This window comes from Musca autumnalis, unplaced genomic scaffold (genome assembly GCF_047663935.1).
Source record: "Musca autumnalis isolate F117 unplaced genomic scaffold, ASM4766393v1 scaffold_3, whole genome shotgun sequence".
Classification (NCBI taxonomy): domain Eukaryota; kingdom Metazoa; phylum Arthropoda; class Insecta; order Diptera; family Muscidae; genus Musca; species Musca autumnalis.
Genome location: NW_027411866.1, coordinates 159,589,363 through 159,601,821, shown reverse-complemented (window position 1 = coordinate 159,601,821; position 12,459 = coordinate 159,589,363).

The window sequence follows — 12,459 nt, the reverse complement described above, 5'->3', positions numbered from 1 at the left end:
TATAACCTTTTTACTTTCCTTAAAATAAATACTGCTTTAAACTTTTCAGTCATAAATTCACAGCAATCAAGTCTTGAAAAATTTCCACCAGTTGCACAATTTCCTCAATACATACAAATTTTTTATATTCGTACATTGTGTACATATGTCTCTTCTTTTGATTGACAGTTATTTATATATGTAATAGAAGCTATGTATATAGCGCCAACATTATCCACATCATTTACAATTGACAGCTCTTATCAGGGTCCGAAACTAAACAAAGTGAGTCAATTAGTTGTAACATTATTTTCTATTTGTAAACCGAAAAATAATCCACGTTGACCAATGTTCGTTCTCTGGCAGAGAACAAATAAATAGTGAAATCGATGCCAGTAGGTAGCCTCACAACATAAAATGTCAATCAATTTGATTTTGGGGTTATTTTCTAATGCGAAGATGACAAGCATTTCGACTATCGAAAATTACCCAACATATTGTAGTTTATTACTAAGAAATAAATAATAACTTGATTGGCATTTTTTTGATTAGATAAAAAGGGGGGTTTTCTTATTGAGAATTAAAATCAGGTAATCAGATTGATAATTTACAGTATTCTATACTAAAGAGTAACTATAGTTCTAAAGCATTTACTTAGCTGGCCCATTACAGAACATTTGTTCCATAAGCCGAACTAAGAAAAGATCTCTGTTTGTTGCTTCGCTTTTTGGAATATCGCGTCTTTCCATCTCTTTTTCCACTTGTTTGCTCCATCGAAGCCTTGACCACCATGTGGCCCACATTTAAACGCCTTTTTAGCGGGTTCATCATGGCTCATTCTTATGATATGGCCTAGCCAACGCAATCGCTGCATTTAACTATATTGATGTCGTTGTATATCAGATACAGCTCGTGGTTTACACGACGTTGATATTCACCGTCAACGCAGATCCGTCCGTAGATCTTTCGAAGATTTTTTCTCTCAAAAACGCCAAGCACTGCCTTATCTGCTTGCGCAAGTACCCAGGCTTCAGAACCGTACATTATCACAGGTAGTATCAGTGTTTTGTAAAGCGTTGTTTTTGTTTGACGAGATGTGGCCTTGTTTTTAAACTGCTTACTTAAGCCAAAGTAGCATCTGTTGGCCAACACAATTCTTCTCTTTATTTCACAACTGATGTTGTGTTTATGGCGGAGCCGAGGTAGACCAAGTCTTTTCCTACCTCAAAATTATAGGAATCAATTTCTACTGCTGGTACTAGCTCTATGGACGCATTGCGCTTCAACTTTGTCTTTTCGCCGTTTACTGCCAGCCCTCTTTTGCTGATTCTCCTTCGACCTTCTTAAAGGTATCAGTTACTTCTTTTACTGATCGTCCCATGATGTCAATGTCATCAGCATAAGCAAGTAACATGTGGCTGTTGCTGTATATGGTGCCATTTCTTTTGACATTTTCATCTCGTATCTCGCAAGATCTTAAACAGGTCACACGCAAGTCTATCTCCTTGTCTGAAACCTCTTTTGGTACTGAATTGTTCGGAGAGGTTCTTTCCTATTTTAACTGAGGACCTAGTATCAGTTAAAGTCATCGTAAAAATATCTGGTTAATGGTGGACTTGCCAGGTCTAAAGCCGCATTGGTATGGTCCAATTATTTTATTGTCGTTCGCATAATATACCTGACACACTTATGCCTCTATAGTTAGAGCATGCAGTCTTGTCTCCTTTCTTGTGGACGGGACAGAGGATACTTAGGTTCCAATCGTTGGGTACGCTTTCTGCCTGCCAGATGGTGCTAACTAGCTGATGCATACACCTTATCAGCGTGTCGCCCTCGGTTTTGAACATTTTTCTCTTCGGTAGCAGCACGACAACCCCTGGTCATAAATTAATTCCTCGGTGGAGGTCTTTGGTATCCAAGTATGGATTTTGCGGATGTTTGCATGGAATGGGCAATACTTTGCATTGTGCTGATATGTTATCGGGACGAGGAGTGCTTGGATTAAGTAATTGGGCCAATAGGGTGGAATATGCTGTGGCTATCTGTTGTGATTGCAGCTTACCGATGTCTAACTTTCGTGTTCGTTCGTGCTCGTACTTTATTCGCTACGTTTAACCGGGTATGTACCGTTGCTGCAACAAGGTAGTGGTCCGAGTCTATGTTTGCTCCTCGTTTAACCGCGTACGTACCGTTGCTGCAACAAGGTAGTGGTCCGAGTATATGTTTGCTCCTCGGAACCAACGTCATCCAACACGCTCGATGAATGTATCCCGTCTATCATAGCGTGATCAATTTGATTTCTTATTTTCTGATCGGGGACAGCCAGGTGCCCTTATGAATGTCGAGATGCTTAAATCTGGTGCTGCTAGCCGTTGTCAGATGTTTCACAGTAAAGGCTGAATTTCCAGACTGTTATGCCAAAGATATTCTCCTGGGCTGCTTTTTTCGAGGGGAGGGTTACTAACCCGACGCACAAACCCAAGTTTATAACTTCTTATGAGTGAACGCGCGGCACATGTTAGCTCACTACCTTTAACGGGTGGTAAAGTTAGCTCCACAGGTGACACCACGGGAAGGTCAGTGTCCACTTGAGATGAAAGAGGGACTAATATAGATCCTGGGCTTTACCATGTTTAAGCCAGTCAGGACCGTTCCTTGGTATCTTTCATCCCCTACGTAGTCCAAGAAAAGATCATATATACAATTTTCTGGAAATAAAAAAACAATTAAAAAAGTATCAGTCGGCTTCGCCAACAGATATATACCATCAGCCTGTGTGAATTGAAACATCCATCTATGGACAATATAGAATCGAACACTGGATACACAACCAAAATCCTTTTCCCTAATAATTATGTATTTATGAAATTTTCAGAAACCAAATATGTATATGATTAAAGCTCAAAAGTGTTGCGGAGAAGGTGATTGAAGGAATGCATCGGTAGGAAGTGAATCTTATTTTTGGAAGTCATTTCTTTTCGGCAGATAGAGCACCCTCCAGTCACTTCAGTTGGTCAAGGTATAATTTAGAGTTCTTGGTCTCCTATGTCAGGAAGTGTGGACTTGCCCACGCAAAACATAATAAACCTGTAAACAGTATAACAAGGAGTAGCATCGTTAAAATTGTTCAATGCATCTTTGAACATACCCTAAACTGAACATAACCAAACATTTTGAACGTTTTTTGGGGAGCTACCCTAAGGTGAAGACCGATATGGACCATTTTCGGACATTTTGGACCAAATCGGTTCATCCGTTCGAGGGTTATCTTGACAGACAGAAAGACGCACGGACATTACTAAATCGACTCCAAATTTTCTGAAACGGATTTCGTTCAGACATACTTGGGGTCAAAAAGCATTATTTCGATGAGGCACATTTTGCCCGTACGAAAGTGTATATGGTAATATTCAAACAAGTTTTACAATCGTTGACGTTGAGGTATACCATTTAATATAAATTGAAGTGTTTTAGCCATGGTCTAGTAATATGGACCATACCAAATAATCTACGTGGAAGCTGTGTTGGTGGTAATATAAACAAGTAAAAAGTATCAGTCGGCTTTGCCGACAGAGATATACCCTCAGCCTATGTGATTTGAAACTTTTGCCTTTGGTACGAACAGATCGAATGCATTTAAGGTCTTTTCAAAATTTTGAACTTACAGACAAAAATGTGGATTAGGATTAAAGTTCAAAAGTGTTGCGGAGGAAGTACTTGAAGAAATGGACCGACAAAGTCCATTATAAAAGTGCATATTATTTTCGATAGATATCCCACCCACTAGTTATTTCAGTGGGTCATCGTATACATTTATACTAGTATGCCAGGAAGCATAAACTTGTCCACGGACACGCAAAATTCGCACCTGTGCTCAAAGAAATAATTAAAAAATACTCCTTGGTCAACATGGTTCTAAAGTATGACTTTTTGATATAGACACAGCATCACCCTATAATCGATGCTGAAATTTTGAAGCTTTGGTTGCGACGTTGTTTGAATATTTCTTTTAGATAATGATCTAAACTATAAATATGATTGTAGAACACGTGATTCCACATGGTTTGATAAATATCATGAGTGTATTCTGCACAGTTTCCTTGTAATAGGAGTCCAAAATCGTGCCTAATTATAGCCTACACCACTATGTGGAGAGGGTATTATAAGTTGGTTTTGGCTAAAAAGTTTGTAACGCATCGAAATAATGGTCGTAGGCACATACTTATATATACCAAAATGAATGTCTCGACGAGCTGAGTCGATCTGGCTATGTGTACGTCCGTCCGTCCGCCTGTCCATCTAAACTTTGCAATCACGCTACAGGTCGCAATTTTCACCAAATTTTGGGTGTTGATGAGGGTCCTGGAGGGCAAGAAGCCTATTGATTTTGGTGATGGTCGGATAATATTTAGGAGTCGGAATGGGCAAAAGAGTTATTTGGAGAAAAAAAAAACATTTTATTTCAAAGTATATGCAAAGTAGGTTGGCGTAGGTGGCCAAATAACGGAGATATCGCAATAGTCGGTAATACATCCCATTTTTTTGTAATCACGCTACAGGTCGCAATTTTGATCGGATCGTCACGAAATTTTGGGGGTTAATGGGGATCCTACAGAGGAAGAAGCATATAGATTTTGGTAATGGTCGCATAATATTCAGGGGTCTATTTAAATAATTTTTGCGATTTAAATAATAATGACGAATATCACAGCTTTAGTAGGGGACCTTCCAAAAGCAAAGTCTGACTATGAAAGTAATAAATCCCATTTTTACTATGATGTAAAGCAGGTTGGCGTAGGTGGCCAAATAACGGACATATCGCAATAGTCGGTAATACATCCTATTTTTTAATTTTTTTGTAATGACGCTACACGTCGCAATTTTGATTGGATCGTCACGAAATTTTGGGTATTAATGTGGGTCCCACAGAGGAAAAAAACTATTGATTTTGGTAATGGTCGGATATTATTCAGGGAGAAAAGGCCAACGTTTTATTGCAAGGCGGATATTTCTCTTCTGTAAGAGGTATATCGAAAGCAAAACCTGGCAAGGAAAGTAGAAAATATCATCTTAACAACGATGTGAAGTAGGTTGTCATAGGTGGTCAAACAACAGAGATATCGCAATAGTCGGCAATGCGTCCCTTTTTTCATTTTTGTGCAATCACACTATAGGTCGGAATTTTGATCGAATCCTCACGAAATTTTGAGGGCTGATGGGGGGTCTCACAGAGAAAGAAGCCTATTGATGGTTGACGTGCATCTCACTTTTCCATTTTTATACCCTCGACCATAGTATGGAGGGTATATTAAGTTTGTTTTTCTGTTTGTAACACATCGAACTAATTCTTGATCAGGACAACATTTTAAGACGATCTAGCCATGTCCGTCTGTCTGCCCGTCTGTTGTAATCACTCTAGCGTTCGCAATAATTGAGCTAGAGCGCTATATTTTTGCATCCGAGTGTCTTTTTTTCCATAGGCAAGTTCGAAGATGGGCTATATCGGATCACTTTTTGGTATATCCCCTATATAACGGTACCTCCCGATTTTCGGTATTTTGGGTATTTTAGCTAAATTTTTTGACCGAACTACCTGTAACTTCACGTTTGGGGTTCCCAGTGGTCACAAAATATCTCCACTAAAAACCGCCAACATAAGTCCATGTTTTGGTATAGCCCCCATATAACGGTACCTCTCGATTTTCGGTATTTTGAGGATTTAAGCTTAAATTTTTGACCGAACTACCTGTAATTCGACAGTTGAGGTTCCAAGTAATCACAAAACATCTCCATCAAAAACTGCCATCATAGGTCCATGTTTTGGTATACCCCCATATAACGGTACCTCCCGATTTTTGGTATTTTGTGGATTTTAACAACATTTGAGGTTCCCAGTGGTCACAAATTATCTCTTCCAAAAACAGTCAACATAGGTTCATGTTTTGGTATAGCCCCCATATAACGGTGCCTCCCGATTTTCCATATTTTGGGGATTTTAGCTACAATTTTTGGCCGAACTACCTGTAATTTGACATATGAAGTTACTAGTGATCACAAAACATCTCCACCAAAAGCTGTCAATATATGTCCGTGTTTTGGTATAGCCCCCATTTAACGGTACCTCTAGATTTTCGGTATTTTGAAGGTTTTAGCTAAAATTTTCGACAGAACTATTTGTAAGTCGACACCTGAGGTTCTCAGTGATCACACAACATCTCCACCAAAAACTGTCAACATGGGTCCATGCTTTTGTATAGCCCCCTTTTATAAATTGTAAACATAGGTCCATATTTTGTATTGGCCCGGTGCCTCTTCATTTTTCTGTATTTTGACCAAACTATCTGTAATTCGAAAAACTGTCAACATAGGGCCATCAGTACCTCCCGATTTGCGGGTTTTTGGATTTTAACTAGACTTTTTGACCCAGGTATCTGCAATTCGACATTTGAAGTTCACAGTGGTCACAAAACTTCTCCACCAAAACCATAGGTCCACACTTTCATAAAGCCCCATATAATGTTCTCGACCGATTGAATACATTTTTTATGCTTTGGTCACAAAATATATCTGCCTAAAATTGTGTACAGGAAAGAAAATAATTATTCAGCTTTAGTTCAGAATATTTATGGTGGAGGGTACGCCAAACTTAACGCTTTTTTACTTGTTTTATTTGAGTTGTACTGACGATGGACTTTAATGCGTTTCAACAAAATTGACCTGTATTAATGACGACATTCAGAGCTATCCCAATTTTAATATTTTGAATTTTACCAGTCAAAAGCTTATGCACACGGGGTAGTGGTGTAGGGTATCACATAGTCAGCCCAGTCCCGACTATAGACTTTGCTCAGTTGTTTTTCATTATTTTGACATAAAACAATATCCTGAGAGAACTACCAATATTAAAGATCTAAGATCTAAATCAAAAGGACAGAGATTTTAAACACAACAGAATATATAATAGAATAAACAATTATTTATAAAATCCTCTTGTTCTATTCCCATAACCCAAATATGTATCTTTGTGATATGATAGAAATGGAATTTCAAATATGTTCATAACTCATAGCCCTAACATAGTTTGCGTAACTTCAAACTCCGTGTAAGGAATGTTAAAAACAAGTGTCTACAGTCTGGGTGCTATAGACAGCAACGCTCAACGAAGTGTCATAAAACACACCCAGAAACCAAAGAATTACAAATATTTTTTACAGCAAAATGATACGTGATAGTATGATTTAAATATTCAATCTTGTGGTTAGAAAATTAATAAAAACAACAACAGCAACGAATATAGTCAAGGCAAAGAAAAAGACCTCGCAAGGTCGAAGTCATAAAAATCAGGAGACCGCAAAAGAAAACTAATTGCCATTCATAAGAAAGTTTCAACAAATAATTACACCTTAAAACGTAATATTTCTTCTGTGGAGTTACCCAGTCCCCGTGGAATAATTAAAAAGATATTTGTCTTAATTTGTAATATAATCTTCGATCATAAATGTATACGATTGCCAAGAGGTCGCCGTAACAGGTGTGTTGTGTGTTTACAAGACTCCGCCCAAAATCTTTTGTATCAATAACAACTCATCAATAATGGAACACCTCAAACCACCTTACACATTGATGACCCGACCAATCAACGGAACATAATTTCTTTTCTATTCACATCGTAACTTTTTTAATAACCGCTACGAACAACAATTCTAAATGGAATTTTTTCAAGTTATATGCTTTCGTAGCCATTTTCATTTGTAGTGATCATTTGGTTGAAAATTCCAAACACAACATAAATCCTCCACTGGCAAGTGTTGCTGCTGTTGCTCTAGCAACTAATTAAGCATTGCGTTTGCGCATCAGTTTTATGAGTTCTACGCATTGTCGTCGACAACGTCTTCGTTGTACTTTAAGGAATCTCGTTTAAACGCCAGGCATTATTTAGGTAACCACAAGTGGTGCCTTAATATGTGGTATCTAGTAATGGCCTGATATTTTTTATCATCATCATGATGAACTTGTGTCGTCTTCGTTTACACTTGTTGTAATCGATACGCGTAGGGAAAATAAATTTAAAATTTTCTTAACATAATATCGGTATACGAGTAAGTTACAGGTTTGGCTATTTAGAGAGCATCAACATTTGAAAATATTTTCTTTTTTTGTAAAGAACATCTACGTTGTATAAAAAAGATTTCTCCCCATATCAATTCGTCCAATTCCCGGCAAAAATTTTGAGGGTATAATTAAATTTGTCATTCCATGTGTAATACACCGAAATATTCATCCCATGAAGTATATATATTCTTGATCAGGGTAAAATTCTAAGTCGATATAACAATGTCCGTCTGTATGCAATTTTTAAGATAGAGCTTAGTAATTTGGTATAGAAGCTTCTAATACTCCTAGGATGTTTGGTATTGCAAATGTCCAGTCCACGTTTGGATATAGCCCTCATAGAATGGTACCACCCGATTTTCGGTATTTTGAAGATTGTGACCTTAATATTCCTCAGAAATGGCAAAAATTTGGTCTTTGTTCTTCGTTTGGGGTATTAAACCTTCCATATGAAAATTGTTGGTATAGGTCCACGCCTTGGTATAGCCCCCTTAGAACGGTACCTCCCAGTTTCAAGTATTTTGAAGATTGTGGCCACAATAATCCACCGAAATGACTCAAATTTGGTAGTTAGTCTTCGTTAGGGGTATAAAACTTTCCCTCAGAAATGTGTCGGTATAGGTCCAAGCCTTAATGTAGCCCCCATAGAACGGTACCTCTCCATTGTCATGATTTTGAGGGTTGTGGTCTCAATATTCCACAAAAATGGCTGAAATTTTGTACTTGGTCTTCGTTGGGGGTATAAAAAATTCCCACAAAAATGTGTCGGTACAGGTCCACGACTTAATATAGCCCCCATAGAACGGTACCTCCCGATTTTCGGTATTTTGAAGATTGTGACGTTAATATTCCTCAGAAATGGCACAAAATTTGGTATTTGTTCTTCGTTTGGGTTATTAAACCTTCCATATGAAATTTGTCGGTATAGGTCCACGCCTTGGTATAGCCACCTTTGAACGGTACCTCCCAATTTCCAGTATTTTGAAGGTTGTGACCTTAATATTCCTCAGAAATTGCTGAAATTTGGTATTTAGTCTTCATTTGGGGTATTAAACGTTCCATGTGAAATTTATCGGTGTAGGTCGTCGCCTCCATATAGCCCCCATAGAACGGTACCTCCCGATTTACGGTATTTTGAAGATTGTGACCTTAATATTCCTCAGAAATGGCAAAAATTTGGTCTTTGTTCTTCGTTTGGGGTATTAAACCTTCCATATGAAAATTGTTGGTATAGGTCCACGCCTTGGTATAGCCCCCTTAGAACGGTACCTCCCAGTTTCAAGTATTTTGAAGATTGTGACCTTAATTTGCATTTTTCGTGCCTTTTCTCAGAATCGAATAGGAATTTGGCCTTGCTGTATTTAGCAATATTGTATCCGCAAACTAGCAGAACTGTTCAACATAAGAAAAACTCCATCTATCAATGTTACCTAATTTCTGGAATTCTTGTCGGTATTAGCTAAGCTATTGGGAGTTGAAGCATGTCACCTTTTGTAAAAATCTTCCAAATAATGTTCTCATCAATTCTTTTAAACATTCTGAAACTTATTTCACGTTATTTAATGTATTAGCGGTATTTTGTATTGTATATTTTGTACAAATTCGCCTCAGAGGTCAGAAGAAGATTCGGCTTTGATTAAGCGTTTGGGCCGTTTGAGTGGAATATACTGTGGATATCTGTTGTGATTGCAGTTTAACGAAGGGTCGTTTTATTATTGAAGAGACATTTATGTCCTCTGTCCGAAAACGTTCTCGTTGGAGGAAGATGGACGACCGTCGATTTTGCGAGATTTTGGTTCTCTCTTAATCCTCGAAAATTTTAGAATAAGTGATCTCCGCCTCATTCCGATTATGCACTGTACAATGTGCAGCATACAAGGCTTTTCGAACGTCGGAGGACTTTTTGGGCATTCGTAGGATTTCCACATTTCGGGACGATCGGAGTCGTTACTTTTTCAAACCCTCAACATTTATGCTAACGAGGGTATATACACTTTCATACGAGTGCTTCATCGAAATAATGGCTTTAGACCCCAAGTATGTTTGAACGAAATCCGTTTCAGAAAATTTGGAGTTGATTTAGCCATGACTGTCCGTCTATCTGTCAGGCTGGAGAACACGATAACTCTCGAACGGTTCAACCGATTCACTTCAAAATTTGGCATTTTTAATATTTTGTCCGAACTTACTTTAAGTTCGAAGATGGGTTATATCGGTCCACTCCTTCCGGTGCCTCCCTCACAAAAGTTCGAAAATGTTTGTAACATTTGTGTGCACGATAAGGATTAAAGAGAGCAACCGATGTGTGTTGCACATCTTGAAATTTCTACCAGGCTTAGATAAGGTTCCAATATGGACTTGATCGGTCCACTCCTTCGGGTACTACCCACACTAAATTTCGGAAAATTTCAGTTTAGGATTTGCTCTCGAAGCGCGTTGATTTTTGTTGTAACAATTTGTAGTCACCGTCCAGCACACGACGGAACAAGTTTCATCCAGGGCAAGTTTATACTTCCTGAGAAAATAGCCTGAAAGTTGCAAAAAAAATACCCATGACACCGTGTGTAGTGGTTGGAGCGCAAGATAACTCTCGAACGGGTCTGCCGATTTGGTCCAAAATTTGGTCTTCGTAATATTTTGTCAAAACTTAGTTTAAGTTCGAAGATAAGCCATGTCGGTCCGTTCCTTCAGGTACCTCCCCCACAAAAGCTCAAAAATGTTCCGAAAATTTTGCCACGATAACTCTTAAAGGGAATGACCGATTTGATCCATACTTTGCACATCCTGATATATCTAGCAGATCTAGATTAGGTTCGAATATGGACTATATTTGTCCACTCCTTCGGGTACATCTCACACAAAATTTCACTTTAAGTTCAAGTTCACTTTAAGACCTGTAGTGGGATTCTCTAACTCATTTTTTGAGTTACCGACAAAAATCGATCAAATTAAAACGCAAAATTATGAATGAAAAATGCAAATAAAAGTTGACATCACTCTTGCTATCGGAAGAATTTTACGACTACTGTTTGTTCGTCGCTAACTTACCGACAAACATCATTAATTACCGAAATTATAAGCGTTTTAATTTTACCGACATTTGTCGGTAACTCAAAAAATGAGGAGAGAATCCCACTACTGAAGTTCAATTCTGTTTCTATGAGGGCGAAACCTATAGCTCTGCGTGTTGCGTGTGCGTTCAAAAATACAAAAACAAAATACATGTATTTCAAATTGAAAACAACAACAAATACATGTATTTTGTTCTTGTATTTTCGTCCTGAAAGTGTGAAACAAGGTGTAAGAAAGAAGGTGATAAAATAATAGCTACCTATGTCTTCATTTGCTGCCAAAACATATTTTTAATCAAAAATAAATAACAAATATTTCGCTTCTATAAAAAATATCTGTGTACAACATCTTTGTTTAAGCTTCGCGAATAATATTTTAACGTTTTCTTCTAACTTTCGTGGATATTTCGCACAAAAAAAAATTTGACAGCAAATGAAGACTACAACCTAACGTTAACTATTGGATCACCTTGTTAAATTCGCCTTGGTGTGAAATGAAAAATTGTTTAAAGGAAACATATGTATGTCAAATGAAAAAAATTATAAAGAAAATATTTTTCATTTAAAACTTTCACAGAACAAGAATCCAGCCCCTGTTCTCGAATTACTTTGATGTTTGTTGAAGCAACTTGCATTCACTGACCTTTACGATGGTACATTTTTTCAGGGGTAAGTAAATACTTCCTGAGAAAATAGCCTGAAAGCTGCAAAAAACCCTATGGCACCATGTGTAGGTGCTGGAGCGCACTATAGCACTCGATCTGGTCAACGCATTTGGTCCGAAATTTGGCCTCCGGTCCACAACTTCTAGTACTTCCCCCCAAAATGTAAAAAGTCACTAAAATGGTATGCACGATGCATTTTCTTGAATAGGGTTACCAATTTGGTTCAAACTTTGGATCTTCTAATATTTTGTCCAAATTTAGTTTAACTTCTAAAATGGCCCATATTGCTCCCACACCGCAAAACTTCAACATTTTTGTTTAAGTGCAGTTTAGGGTCTGTTCCTTTGGAAATGTATACCGATGATATTGGTCGTGGTTCTGTTTACGGCGATATAATGTTTTCCGTGGACAGGTCTATATACCAATAGATAACCAATATCAAACACGGTGCTCTTGAACCAAGTTTAAATGGAAAGTTCTTACACCTAAAAAGTTTTTGCGGAATCTGGAACTACAATGTTCATAGATGAGAAAAATCAAAAAACAAAAAAAATCGCCGGAGCACTTTTTAAATAAATCGCGATTTAATTTGACATTTTTAAGGGTTTTTTAAGTTTTCACGATTTTGCTTG